The 14,197-nt window shown below is 44.7% G+C and overlaps 1 protein-coding gene across 2 annotated transcripts in view; it reads left to right on the plus strand.

The window, feature by feature from the left end:
• The first annotated feature begins 2,378 nt into the window (after window positions 1-2,378).
• Window positions 2,379-14,197, plus strand: part of LOC309351820 (solute carrier organic anion transporter family member 1C1-like) — a 32,936-nt gene continuing 21,117 nt past the window's right edge. For both annotated transcript variants that reach the window (XM_081879855.1, XM_081879854.1), the window contains exon 1: window positions 2,379-2,888. The gene's annotated coding sequence lies outside the window, so the exon portion shown is untranslated. The remainder of the gene's footprint in view (window positions 2,889-14,197) is intronic.

A 14,197-nucleotide genomic window follows, 5' to 3' on the forward strand; every position in this document is an offset into this window, starting at 1 on the left:
GGGGTTAGGGCGTCTGACTAGGATCCAGACATCCAGGGTTCAAACCCTCACTTGGCCATGAATTTCACTGGGTGACCCTGCCTAACCCACTTTGCAGGGTTGTTGTGGAGATTAAATTGGGGTGGGACCACGTACTCAACTTTGAGCTCATTGGAGAGAGAAAGGTGCTTTATAAATGCAATAAATAAATAAATCTGGAACAAGGAGCCATCACAATGCATACATCCATAGCTGTTTCTCTGGGTCATCTAAATCTGTGCAGACCCTGGAGCGGTACTTGCACCCGCCCAGTAATGGGCTGGATACAGAACAATCAACTGAGGCGAAAGCCTAACAAGCTGTGTCTCACACACACCAGGGATTGACCTCAGGAACTAGGAGCCCAGCCTTAGGAGATACAAATCTCTCATGAAAGGGGAGGGTTGGACCTCCAGCCAAACCGAAACAAACCACAGTAAGCACAGAGAAACAGACTTGATCCTGAGAAGAGGGTGGGCAGCGGTCCAAAATCAATACCACAAGGAGTTCAGTGACAAGGGAGGTATTAGCTTCAAGTGGAGGGCTGTGTTTTTCCCAACACTGGAGAAGGCTCAAGAGGAGAGCCTCATACATTCTGCCCTCCCAGGCCACACCTGAAAAACAGCTGCAGGTAATGAAAGAGAGAAATCTACTTGATTACTCTCAAGTAGGCATCTCTCACACAAGTCGCATGCTGACTCCATGGCTGCAGACACATGCTCTTCAGCCTGGGTGTTTGAGGGCCTTCTCAAGAACTGTGGCCCAGCTCCACCTCCTGCTCTGAGGGTGTCAGGAGTTCTTCAGCAGGAGCACCCATCCAGGAGATACTCAGGAGGTCATGTCTAACTCCTCCAGACCCTTGCCCTGTGAGGTGTCCAGTTTGTCCTTGGAGGACTCCAGACCAGGGCTAGGTGTGATGATGATCATGATGACAAATATTAATGATACAGTGGTACCTCGGGTTAATTCGTTCCGGAGGTCTGTTCTTAACCTGAAACTGTTCTTAACCTGAAGCACCACTTTAGCTAATGGGGCCTCCCGCTGCCACCGCGCCGCCAGAGCACGATTTCTGTTCTCATCCTGAAGCAAAGTTCTTAACCTGAAGCACTATTTCTGGGTCAGTGGAGTCTGTAACCTGAAGCGTATGTAACCTGAAGCGTATGTAACCCGATGTACCACTGTATTAAGTTAATACCCCTGAACTACAGCCCTTCCCCAAAATTATTGGGAGTGGGAACAGCTGTGTTCTCTAAAGTGGTGTGAATAAAATATGCATAAGGACGTAGGCAATTGTCACATCACAGGTCTCTGTACCTCATAGACCCCTGAAGGTCATCAAGTCCAACCCCTGGCAATGCAGGAATCTCAGTACAGTGGTATCTCGGGTTACAGACGCTTCAGGTTACAGATGCTTCAGGTTACAGACTCCGCTAACCCAGAAATAGTACCTCGGGTTCAGAAATCGTGCTCTGGCGGTGTGGCGGCAGCAGGAGGCCCCATTAGCTCAAGTGGTACCTCAGGTTAAGGACAGTTTCAGGTTATGAACGGACCTCCAGGACAAATTACCTTCCTAACCTAACCTAAGAGCCAGTGTGGTGTAGTGGTTAAGAGCGGTAGACTCGTAATCTGGGGAACCGGGTTCGCGTCTCCGCTCCTCCACATGCAGCTGCTGGGTGACCTTGGGCCAGTCACACTTCTTTGAAGTCTCTCAGCCCCACTCACCTCACAGAGTATTTGTTGTGGGGGAGGAAGGGAAAGGAGAATGTGAGCCGCTTTGAGACTCCTTAAAGGGAGTGAAAGGCGGGATATCAAATCCAACTCTTCTTCTTCTTCTAACCTGAGGTACCCCTGTATTGACTTGCACTGACTGGCAGTGGCTCTTCAGGGGCTTCAGACGGGGCCTTCTCTGCTCTGCTGGGGATCAAACAGCAGACCTTCTGCATGCCAAGCAGCTGTTCTGCCACTCAGCCGCCGCCCTTCAATTCCCACATTACAGGGGGTTGGGCTAGATGACCGCTGGGGTCCCTTCTAACCCTACAATTCTACGTTTCCATTCTCTCCACCTGCTTCTCTCTCCGATAGGGTTCGGCTGAACAGCACAGCTTGCTTTGAGGTCCTCAGCAAGCCACAATTGGGTCACAAGGGCAGCGTGTTAAAACACGCCGGAGAGAAGGCTGTGCCTTGTTTCTGCTTCAGATACAATTTAGTAAGCTTCATCTTACAAGCCGCAATTGATTCATGTGAGCAAGAAGGCATGCCTGCATCTCTCCTGAAACCACATGACCTCTGACTCGCAATGTACTCTAGCAGTGCGATATGCTCCCAAAACTCTAGACGTGAGTCTTTCTGCAATAACTTCTGCCTACTTAAATTTTGTTTGCTCGTTTTTTTCTGCTCTGGCCTCCAGCCAGGGTGAGGAATACACCCGTTTGCTGTGGATTTCATGAGACGATCACCTGTTTTTGTAGAGGGAACAGTTCCACCTTCTCTTCCACCTGATGACTGAAGAACTTCCAGGATCCCACCCCTCCTTCCCTGCCTTCTCTTCTCCTTTCCTTTTTCAAAAAGGAAAGGAAACCTTGGAAACATGTGGTTTCTTTGGAATAGCTCGGCTTGCTAACTTTGCGGGCAACTTGCCAGCTTAGCAGCCGTGCGATAATCTGCAGTTCATTTAAGCAAGCAGTAGCAACAACAACAGAAAATGCCTTTGCGTTGGTGGTTATAGGGGAATTTGGGAAGCCAGCCGTGTTGCAACACGGTGGGCTGGTCTCCACCTTTTAAAGGAGGCTGTTCCCTGACAGTGACGTTGAGCTCTCTCCTCCCTGCTCCAGAAGCAACAAGGAACATTGCTTGACTGACCAGGGGTCCAAGTAAGTTCTCTCTCTCTGCTTCTGCCCAGCTCTCTCTGTCGCTTCCATTTAATGCTCTGACCCTTTGAGGAATGTGTTGCTGAGCAAATGCACGATACGATGACCTCTTGACTGAGCTTCGCTTTAAATGGACAGGGGACTGTTGTTCTTTCCATCCTGCAAAAGCCTCTTTTTTTAGCACGCTCATGAATTGTGACTTGTTCAGGCCTCTCGGCCACTGTTTGTTGTCTTATTTTTAAATGCCTATTTATATGTTACTTGCTCAGCAGGGCAGAACCCTTACCTTGCATGGAGAAGGTCCCAGGTTGAGTTCTCAGAGACCCTCTGCCAGTCAGTGCAAGCTATATAGAGCTGGGTGTTCTCTGTATAAGGGAGCTCCCCATGTTCTTTGGAGGGAAAGACCTGTAGCTCAGTGAGAGAGAATGCAGGAGATCCTAGATTCAATCCCTGACACCTCCAGCTATGACTGGGAATGTCCCCTGCTGGAAACCCTGGAGAGATGCTGCCAGTCAGTGTGGACAATATTGAGTTAGGTGGACCAATGGTCTGAGTCAGGATAAGGCAGCTTCCTTTGTTATGAATATCGATGCAAACTAGAACTGCCCCAGTTTCCAGTCTGTTCAATTCAAAATGTAGGGGCTTATCTTTGAACCTGAGACCCAGAGACCTGCCAGTAGGGCTGTGCTGAGGAATTGCAATTCTGTGGATTGAAATGCACAAATTTGCAGATCCGGGATGGAATCATTCTTCAGATTTTGCACTTGTTTGCACTTTCTGATGCAGTTTTTGGTGGGAAGGCATGCACACAAAAATGAGAAAAATAAATAGGCAACGTTTTGGAGAAAAGAAGGAGAAAAACCGGCTGAGTTCTGTTGGCCAATCCCCTTTAAATCATGCAGGATTATTCATTGACTGATAATCTCTAGATTCAGGGGGCAGAATGACCCTGGAACCTGATAGTTGGGGCACTGGCATGATCAGGTAAGGACTTTGGGGCAGATGTCCAGAGTCCAGCACAATGAGTATGAAGGCCTCCAAATTAATTGGTTCTGGTTTACCACTTTTTGGAGTAAGTTAAAAAACAACAACCCATCTAAATCAGGGGCATGAAACCATGCAGTTCAAAGTTTGGAATCATAAAGCAAAGAGGGGAGGAGAGAAAGGAAACCAAAGGTGGTTGAACCAGCCTTGCGCCAGGCAGATGTAGGGCAGAGCAGTATTTTATTTCCTATTTATTGATTTCATGAGATTTGTATCCCGCTAGATTGTAAAACCAACCAACTGCAAAGCAAAAAAAACAAAAAAACAAAAAAAAAACAGAGCAATATTATTAACTGAAACAATCAAAACATTCAAATAATTAAAACCAGCAATAAACTAAAAACACATCAGCATTGTAAATACCTAGATAGGTTTGTCTAAACCAAAAAGTTTTTAGCAGGCACCAAAAAGAATACAGTGAAGGCTCCTGCCTACTATCAAGTGGCAGTGAGTTCCAAAGTGCTGCTAGGCTAAAAGATGGGTTTCTTATACAGTGGTACCTCAGGTTACATACGCTTCAGGTTACATACGCTTCAAGTTACACACTCCACTAACCTAGAAATAGCTTCAGGTTAAGAACTTTGCTTCAGGATGAGAACAGAAATCAGGCTCTGGCAGCGCGGCAGCAGCAGGAGGCCCCATTAGCTAAAGTGGTGCTTCAGGTTAAGAACAGTTTCAGGTTAAGTACGGACCTCTGGAACGAATTAAGTACTTAACCCCAGGTACCACTGTAGTACAAAGTGACTTTTGAACTCCTATCCCTTCCCAGGGATTGTGTGCAGTGGTGTCCATTGGGAGGGTGGAAGACCAACAGTAGGTGGAGCCAGAACCAACGAGAAGAGAAGCCAACTGATTTTAGTCTTGTCTCCATCCTCCTCGCCTGCTAAGTTCTGCAGAGGGCAATCTGCAGGGGGGGCAGGACCCCATCCCTGGACTTGCTGAAAGTAAGAAGGCAGGCAGCAGTTGGTGGGGCAAAACCTTGTTCACCCAAGTAGTCCAGCCTCCAGGCAATGATTTACTCACTACTGGCAATGGCGGAAGAGATATTCACTATGACAGCTCCAGGGTTGCTGTGGTTTGCTTCTTGATTTGAAGGCAGGTTTAGGGGAAGTTATAGGTACTTTATAGAATCATAGAATTGCAGAGTTGGAAGGGACCCCAAGGGTCATGTAGTCCAACCTCCTGCAATGCAGGAATCTTTTGCCCAACATGGGACTCGAACCCATGGCCGTGAGCTTAAGAGTCTCATACTCTACCAACTATCTGCTTAATTTCTTTCTCTGCATCCAAGGAGGGAGGTCTAATGCTACATTTGGCCCTTGCGACACCATCTCAGGAACCATGGGTTGAGTTACCTAGATGTATCACCATTTGAAAAGCACTCACATGATTATTTGATTAAGCGGTATACAAATCTTGCTTGTGTTTGGGTATTGCTTGCTGGCTTCCCACAGGCAATTGGTTTGTTATTGTGAAAACAGGATGCTGGACTAGATTGGAGCACTGGCCTGATCCAGCAGGGGTTTTCTTATTTCTTATTTTCTTACCAAAGTGCTGCACCAATAAGTACAAAATAACCCCTCTGCAGCACCACAAATCCAACTCAATGGTGTAATGTTGGAAAATGTCAATCACTTCTCCTAGCTCGGCAGTTATCTTTCCACAAGGGCCAACATTGATGCTGAAATCCAGTGTCACCTGAGCTCTGCGAGTGTGGCTTTCTCCCAATTGAAGTGCAGAGTGTTTGAGGACCAGGACATTCGTAGGGAAACCAAAATGCTTGTTTACAAAGCTGTAGTACTGCCAACCTTACTATATGCTTGTGAAACATGGACCACTTATAAATGCCATCTCCAACTCCTCGAAAGATTCCATCAACAGTGTCTCTGAAAAATTTTACACATCACTTGGGAAGACAGGTGAACTAATATCAGTGTACTGGAAGAGGCAAAGATCACCAGTGTTGAAGCAATGATTCTTCAACATCAACTTCATTGGACTGGTCATGTTGTGCGGATGCCTGATGATTGTCTTCCAAAGCAACTACTCCATTCTGAACTTAAAAATGGAAAGCGTAAAGCTGGAGGTCAACAAAAGAGGTTTAAAGACTGTCTCAAGGCAAATCTAAAGAAATGTATAAACAATGACAACTGGGAAACACTGGCCTGCGAGCGCTCCAGTTGGAGAACAGCCTTTACCAAAGGTATCATGGGCTTTGAAGACACTCAAACTCAGGACGCAAGGGAGAAATGTGCTAGGAGGAAGAAGGACCACTTGGCAAGTCCACACCATGATCAACTCCCACCCAGAAACCAATGTCCCCACTGTGGAAGGACGTGTGGATCCAGAATTGGCCTCCACAGTCACTTACGGACTCGTTGTTAAAACTGTGTTTATGGAAGACAATCTTACTCGGCTATGAGTGATCACCAAAGAAAGAAAGAAGACACTAAATAAGAATAAGGAAATAATATTATTGACAGGGGGAAGCAAGCAGCAATGGGAACTCTCACTTCATTTAGAGAAAAAAATAGAAACTGCTTAATTGATCGAACAAACCAACTTCTAAGTGGTTGAATAAACCAATTATTAATAATACACAAATGCACAAATAATACACAAATATTTAAAACAAGCATAAAGCTAAATTATAACACTTGCCTTTGTGCCCTCCTTGTGGGAGCCCCAGAGGCATTTGGATGGTCATTATTGGAAAGTGGATTAGAAGGGCATTTTGTCTCATTTAGCTGCAGTTTTATAAGTGCAAGAGGTTCCTCCTTGTTTTTTCCCCCTCCACACCATTCATGATATTTATAGAGATTTTTAGAACTTGACAATTGGATGAAGAGGAAGAATGACTTACAAGGCATGTTGGAGAATTCTGAAGAAAATAGAAAGGGAAGTAGATGTTGGCTTATTCTCTCTGAAGGCAGCCCTGTTTAGGGAAGCTTTTAATGTTTCATAGGTTATTGTATTTTAATATTCTGTTGGAAGCCGCCCAAGTGGCTGGCGAAACCCAGCCTAATGGGCGGGGTATAAATAAGTTGTTGTTGTTACCAGAGCAGAAATCAGTGCAGGGAATATGAACAGTATTTTCTGTGGTGTTGCTTTCAGTCTGCAAACGGTACAGAGTTGATTGTGTTCCCCAACCCGACCCCAGATCTGCATTGTGCTTCCTTTGCGTTGTGTTGAAAGGGGTGCAATAACACAAAGACAATGTAACTTGCACAAATCAAGCCATTTTGCCATAGTGGACAGCGAGATTAAGAATGCAGGTTTTTTGCCTAAGACGAACTGCAGTGGAATGGAAACGGCACTGAATGCAACGAGAACATGGTAGAATGGAAACATGCCTGCTTAGGAGGCTACATGCAAGTCCTAGCAATGGTCATTTGGGTCATCCCATTCACACACGCAAGCTATTTCACAATGCAGTGGCTAACCTGCATGTGGAAAGCTGGTCTTTTTAAAAAAATAATAATAACATTTTATTACTTTTAAAGCTTACAGAAAAGAAAGAAGAGAAAGAAAACAAAAAAGAGAAAAAACAACACAATACAATATATAAACAATACAAAACACAACCTTAACACATTAAACTAAACACAATAAACAAAACAAAGCAAAACCAAAACAATTTAAAAACATACATCATACCTTTTCCATACTCTATCTTTCATTCCCTTGTTTCATCGACCTCCTCTCACCTCCCTCTTTGTATTCCACTTCCATTAATTGTTTCAGCAATTCCTTTCCATCTTTCTCTATTTTCTATCATATAGATGTCTTAACATATTTTTAATCTTATTTCCATTAAAACTAGTATACTTATTTAAACTTAACTCCTCATAAAATTTCTACTAAGGCCATAAAATTTCATTCCAACATTTTTCTATCACTCATTAATTTTACAATATTTATATATATAGTTTTTAAATTTTCCAATCTTCTTCCACCATCTCCTCTCCCTGGTCTCGGACTCTGCCAGTCACTTCCGTCAACTCCATACAGTCCATCAACCTGGAGATCTTATGTCCGAGGCTCTTAACTCTTTTCCAAGTCCTTTCTGCAGGTCTTCTTCATATTCTTTGATGCTATAGAGCAGAACTCAGGAGAACTCTGACCTAACAATACTTTTGTTCCTTCTCGACAGGTCAGCCAAATTTCCATAGTTAAAGCTAAAATCCATGAAGTATTTCAGGACATGTTTCAAGATTCCTCCAAATCCAAAGGCCCCTGGAACTCCAGTATCCTCCTGGCCCAAGTCCATGTCCCAAAAGTCATTTAATCCCTGCATGGAGGGATCTTTCCAGCTTTCCTTCTCCAGTCCAAGCCAGGCTCTGATCCTCAAAATCTGACTTTTTCTAGATTCAATCATAAAAGGCCTCAACTTATAGTCCTCAGTTTGCCTCTGTAAGGCTGAGGCTCCCACTTGTATTACTTTAGGTTCGACAACAACAACTTTCTCCTTCTCCTCCACATTTTGTTCTGCTAAAGTAAATTCCTGTAGCAAATCCTGAATGATTTCTGTATTGGTGCTCACTTTTTGTCCCAAATTAATCACTTTTTGTCCCAAGTTGTCAATTTTAGTAGCCATAACATCCATCTTTTTGTGAAGCTGTTCCAGCGAATAGCTTATCTTGCATAATGCAGTCACTAAAGCTTCTCTTGTTGACATTCTTAAATGGTCCAAGGTCAATCCTTGATTCTCACAGTTCTTATCCTGCAGCTGTAGATTCCACTCTTGTAACAGTTTCAAAAGCTTCCTCTAGAGGGAAACAGTCTCCACTTGTATCAATCCTTTCAAGCACAGTTCCAAAAGTAAAGTTAGTTTCCATTTTCAATTACTTTTCCTCCTTTTTAAACGCAGAAGAGGGCAATGGAAACAATATATTTCTCTTATTTAACTAGCTGTCAACATGTTTTATTCACAGTCAATGAACTCTCCCAAAACGTCAATCTACTGGCAGCCCGTTACCAGGTTCAGAGCAGTGGTAATTTAATTTTTATCACTCTCTCCTGCAGGCTTACACGATCCAAAACTCCCCCCCTCTTCTCCTTCTTCCAAGGGGGGTTTAATGATTTTAATTGATGGAAGTTTAATCCTTTACATACGACTTTCCAAGACCTTAGCTTGCAGCTTCTTTGCTTCAATCTATTTACAAAAGGGGAAGGCGGACTTCCTGTTTGAAACCTTCCCGTTTCGGTACCAAATTAAGACTTTTGTAAATCCAATTTTCCGTTCTACTCATGAGTAGTTGTTTAGATTCAAATTGTCCACAGGAAAAAGTCAGCGCTCTCCGGCAACAGCAATGCCACTTCCCTCCGTGAAAAAAGCAGTCAATTCGAAGCACGTGGAAAGCTGGTCTTGGCTTAGGCAGAAAAACATTTGTTTTGATCCAGCAAAGCCTTTGAGGCTGTAGTATACATGTGTGAGTGCAGGCCCACCTAGCTCTTGGCTGCAGTAACTTTCGCATCCCCTATTTAATCCCGCTTGCACAAACGCTTTGCTTGTGCATGAAAACGTAGACAGGTTTTAGGATCTGAAGCAGTGATTTGCCCCAGGCAGCTTGTAAGAATTGGCTTGATAGCATACACCAAGCGCAGCCTTCCAGATTTTGCTGGACTCCTCAACTTCCATCACCCCCAGCCAGCATGGCCAGGGATGATTGGAAATGGAGTCCAGCAATATCTGGCGCCCTCATTGGAGGAGCGGGGAAGTGAACCCGGTTCACCAGATTACAAGTCCACCACTCTTAACCACTACACCACACTGGCTCTCCACATCAGTCTCTATCTAGCTCAGTCCTTCTACACTGACCTGCAGTGACCGTCCAGGATTTCTGTCAGGGGACTCTCCTCTCCCTCCTTGGAGATGCCACGGAGTGAGCTGGGGAAATTTTGCATGCAAAGCACCTCCTCTGCCTCTAAAAGAGATACCCACCCCTTATTAGATACAGCCCTAGTTGCATCTAGGGCTGTAAGGTACACTGCATCTGAATGAGGAGGTTCTACCTAGGACCCACGTACCTACCTGGTATGCCCCGCAGAGGACCTTAAGGGCCACAAATGACAACACCTTGGAGGTCCCAAGTCGCAAGGTAGTTAGATTGGTCTCAACTAGGGCCAGGGCCTTTTCAGTACTGGCCCCGACTTGGTGGAACACTCTGTCACAAGAGACTAGGGCCCTGCAGGACTTGACATCTTTCCGCAGGGCCTGCAAGACAGAGCTGTTCCACCTGGCCTTTGGTTTGGACTCAGTCTGACCCTTATGTTTCCCTCCCCTTATGGTTTTGATCTGTGGGCTACATTTAAAATGAGGCTGCATTTTAAATTGTATTTTAACCTGTATTTTAAATTGGTTCCCCTCCCCCTTATATTTTTATTGTAATTTTACTGGTGTTAGCTGCCCTGAGCCCGGCTCTGGCTGGGGAGGGCAGGGTATAAATAAAAGTATTATTATTATTATTATTATTATTATTATTATTACCGAGTAAGACGTTTTGCTGCCACTGGGCTGGCAGCTGAATCTTTCTGGCAAGAGGGGGACATTCTCCACCGCACCTGAAGCAAAATGCTAGTTTTTTGTTGTTTAGTCGTTTAGTCATGTTCGACTCTTCGTGACCCCATGGACCAGAGCACGCCAGGCACTCCTGTCTTCCACTGCCTCCTGCAGGTTGTTCAAACTCATGCTGGTAGCTTTGAGAACGCTGTCCAACCATCTTGTCCTCTGTCATCCCCTTCTCCTTGTGCCCTCCATCTTTCCCAACATCAGGGTCTTTTCCAGGGAGTCTTCTCTTCTCATGAGGTGGCCAAAGTCTTGGCGCCTCAGCTTCAGGATCTGTCCTTCCAGTGAGCACTCAGGGCTGATTTCCTTCAGAGTGGAGAGGTTTGATCTTCTTCCAGTCCATGGGACTCTCAAGAGTCTCCTCCAGCGCCATAACTCAAAAGCATTATTTCTTCAGCGATCAGCCTTCTTTATGGTCCAGCTCTCACTTCCATGCATCACTACTGGGAAAACCATAGCTTTAACTATACAGGGGGGGACAGACCGACCATATGACATTCACACCTCTGTTTTCCTACAGAGGAACATCTTGGGGTGGGGGCACTCAGGAAGAACAGTAGCGGGGGCTGTCACCCACACTCCTCAGCATCTTCTGCTTAAGGCAGGTCGCTTCACTTTGGCTAATGGTAGGGGAGGCCCTGGTTATCATGATCCTGAGCCGATCTAATGCCTCCCAGTCCCATCCCATGGAGAGATAAAACAGTCGCTCTGCAAATCGCCCTTCTGAGTTGCTGCAATTGTCAGGGCACTTTGCACATGGTGCTGTTATGGGAATGACTGTGGGTGTTCCCTGGTGAGAGCAGGGAGGTCCAGGGGTGGGGAGAGCTAGCCTTTTCTCTTTTTTTAGCCTGAGCTTCATTTGAGAGCGAGAGCAGCAGAGGAGAGAGCAATACTACTCCCTATAAATACATGCTTGGCATAATTAGTAGGTAGAAGTGGTTCTCTCTGGAATTTCTGTATTTCGGGTCTATGTTATTCCCCACATGTTTTCTGCTTTGGTTTCTATTTACGTTTAAAGAGATACTTATGTAATTGTAATCTGTGGGACTTTTAACATGTGGATTCCTTTGCTTGTACTTTGTGTATTATTTGTGATTTTCTTTTTAGGGTGTTGCAAATCCTCTCAGAGATTTTCTGTGCAATATGGAGCAGATTCCTAAATAAAGAATCCTGCTTTTCTAATAATAATAATAATAATAAAAACCCATCCAAGTCAGCAGTCATCATATAACATCTTGCGTCAGTTGTTACTATTTGTTAGATGTAGCTTGTGTTTTCAGTTGTGATAATATTTTGTTTGCTTTTGAAACGTTTAGAGTTTGTTTAATTTTTTTTAAAAAATACTGAGTTCCTTTGGAAGGAAGGGCTGGACAAAAATCTAACGAAACAGAAGTGCTGAAGAGTTCTGTGAAGCATCTGAACCTTGCCAACTTTTTAATTTTTTATCTTGAGCAGAATTCGAGTGCATTCCTGCCCTCTGCCGAAATGCAGCGACAGTTGTGCTGTCAAGCCATTCAAAGAAGGGGAGGAAGGAATTGAAGTGGGAAGAAAAGGAGGGCTGGTCAAAATGTTTAAAAATAAAAAAATAAAAAAATTTAAGAGGTCAGATTCCCTGGCTGGTTAATCATCAGCAGGAGATAAAGGGACCCAAAGTGTGTTTGCTCTGCATTGCAACTGAAGTTTGTTTAGAGATCTTGAGCACGGCTTGCTTAAAAGGTTAAAACTCTTGCATACAAAATGCTGACGTGGCTGAATTTTGAAGGCACAGAACTGTGAAGTCAGGCCTTTTTTGGCTACAAGCAGAATTATAAATAGTTGGTTTTTTTTTAAGAGATCTACTTGGCAACAGGAGCTGGTCAAAATAAACCCCAGAGCTGAAACTGACACAAGCTCAGAAAAGAACAGTTGGTATCTTGGGAACTTGCTGCCGTGGGATACTTTAATGGCAATTTTTAATGCTATCCTATGCAGAACTGAGTCTTGACTTTTAGCTATTGGTATGAGGGTTTTTTTTAATGTAATACATCATACACCCAAAGGCAGAAGAGAAAAGAGAGAACAGGGATACCTCCAGTTACGAACGGGATCTGTTCCAGAAGCCTGGCCATATCCTGAAAATTTCGTAACTGGAGGCACCCTTCTGCACATGTGTGTGGCACAATTGAGTGCTTCTGTGCACATGCACGGTGTCCAGAGTGCTTCTGCGCATGCAACAAAACCCAGAAGTATACACTTCCAGGTATGCCACGTTCGCAACCCGAGGATTATGTTGCGTGTCGAGGTCCTCAGGGCCACCCCAATAACTCACACATCACACAGAATTTTTTGTTTAAGATTTTTGGCATAATTTTGGCCACAACTTTATTGAAATACAAATTTGTGAGTGGTTGCTTAGGCATTGGTTGCGACTATCTGCCCCCACCATGGGGGACAGACTGACATTCCGCACGATGCGAAAGTCAGAATAGGGGAATACACATGGGGGTAACACGGAGCAGGGAACCTGCCCTCACCCCAAATGCAACCAGGAGCTCATTGCTATGGCCCAAGCCCCCTTGACAGAGTGGACAAGCAATAGTTAGCCCCCAATTCCTTTAACGGAATCCCTTGCAGCAGCAGCATTAGAGAGGCAGGCACTCAACCTAACAAGGGCAGGCACTCAACCACTTCCCCTCAACCAACCAAACCATAAACCAATCCCTAACCGCGAACCTTACAAGTTGTGACGATTTGCTACGCAGTAGGCAAAAACCAAATGGTCCCAGCCAATCGGCCAGATGGACAAAATTCCTACTGGGCCCCTGCCCCAAGAGCAGACGACCCCATGACAGGCATAGCAAGGTCAAAGCGAACAACCCTAATTCTAGGGAGGGGGGGGGACGGGCAATCCGATGCACGGGCGAAAAGAGGAAGCCCTAGCCTCGTGCAAGGAGTTTTAGCATTTCTGGCTGTCAGTCAACAAATGGCAACATTAACTTCTTCCCAACAACAAGGGAAGCCCCAATTGCATCAGTGGCCAACGATCAATTAGCCTGCCCCCAACTTTGGAGTGTCCTGGCGGCCCCCACCGCAACACATGCTCTCCATGAAGGAGAACGCGCTTTACCCGAAGGTAACGTAACCCGAGGGTCCACTGTACACTGGCAGCATGTGCCGAGTCTATTACTTGGACATCAACAGTCCCATACTGTACTGTTAAAATAATTACTGTACCACAAAGTTATCCAGAGTTGCATTTGTATCTCAGGAGGCAAACTTGGTGAGAGAGAGCAATCAAAACAAATTTAGTTGGAATTAAGGGTGGCAAACAGTTCTCCCTTTCCCATAAAATTTTATGGAAGCTATTTCATAATTCAATATGGTGGTACCTCAGTTTTTGAACGTAATCCATTCTGGAAGACGGTTCGACTTCCGCAACGTTTGAAAACCGAGGCGCAAAGGGCAGTCTGCAAATTTAATTGAGAAAACTGAGAAACACTCAGTGGAAGCCATTTGACTTCTGCGGCATGTTTAAAAATGGAAGGATTAACTTCTGGTTTTTTGGCGTTGAAAAACCGAAACATTCGATTTCCAAGATGTTCGAAAACCGAGGTACCACTGTACTAATTTAAATAAAAACAAAAAGGAAAAGGAAAGAGAAAAGAAAATGCAAAGTCTTAACTCTTGTCTCACACAGAAAGGGGTGGAGCCTCACAGCTTT

This window comes from Podarcis erhardii (genome assembly GCF_964252035.2).
Source record: "Podarcis erhardii genome assembly, chromosome: 10".
Lineage (NCBI taxonomy): Eukaryota > Metazoa > Chordata > Lepidosauria > Squamata > Lacertidae > Podarcis > Podarcis erhardii.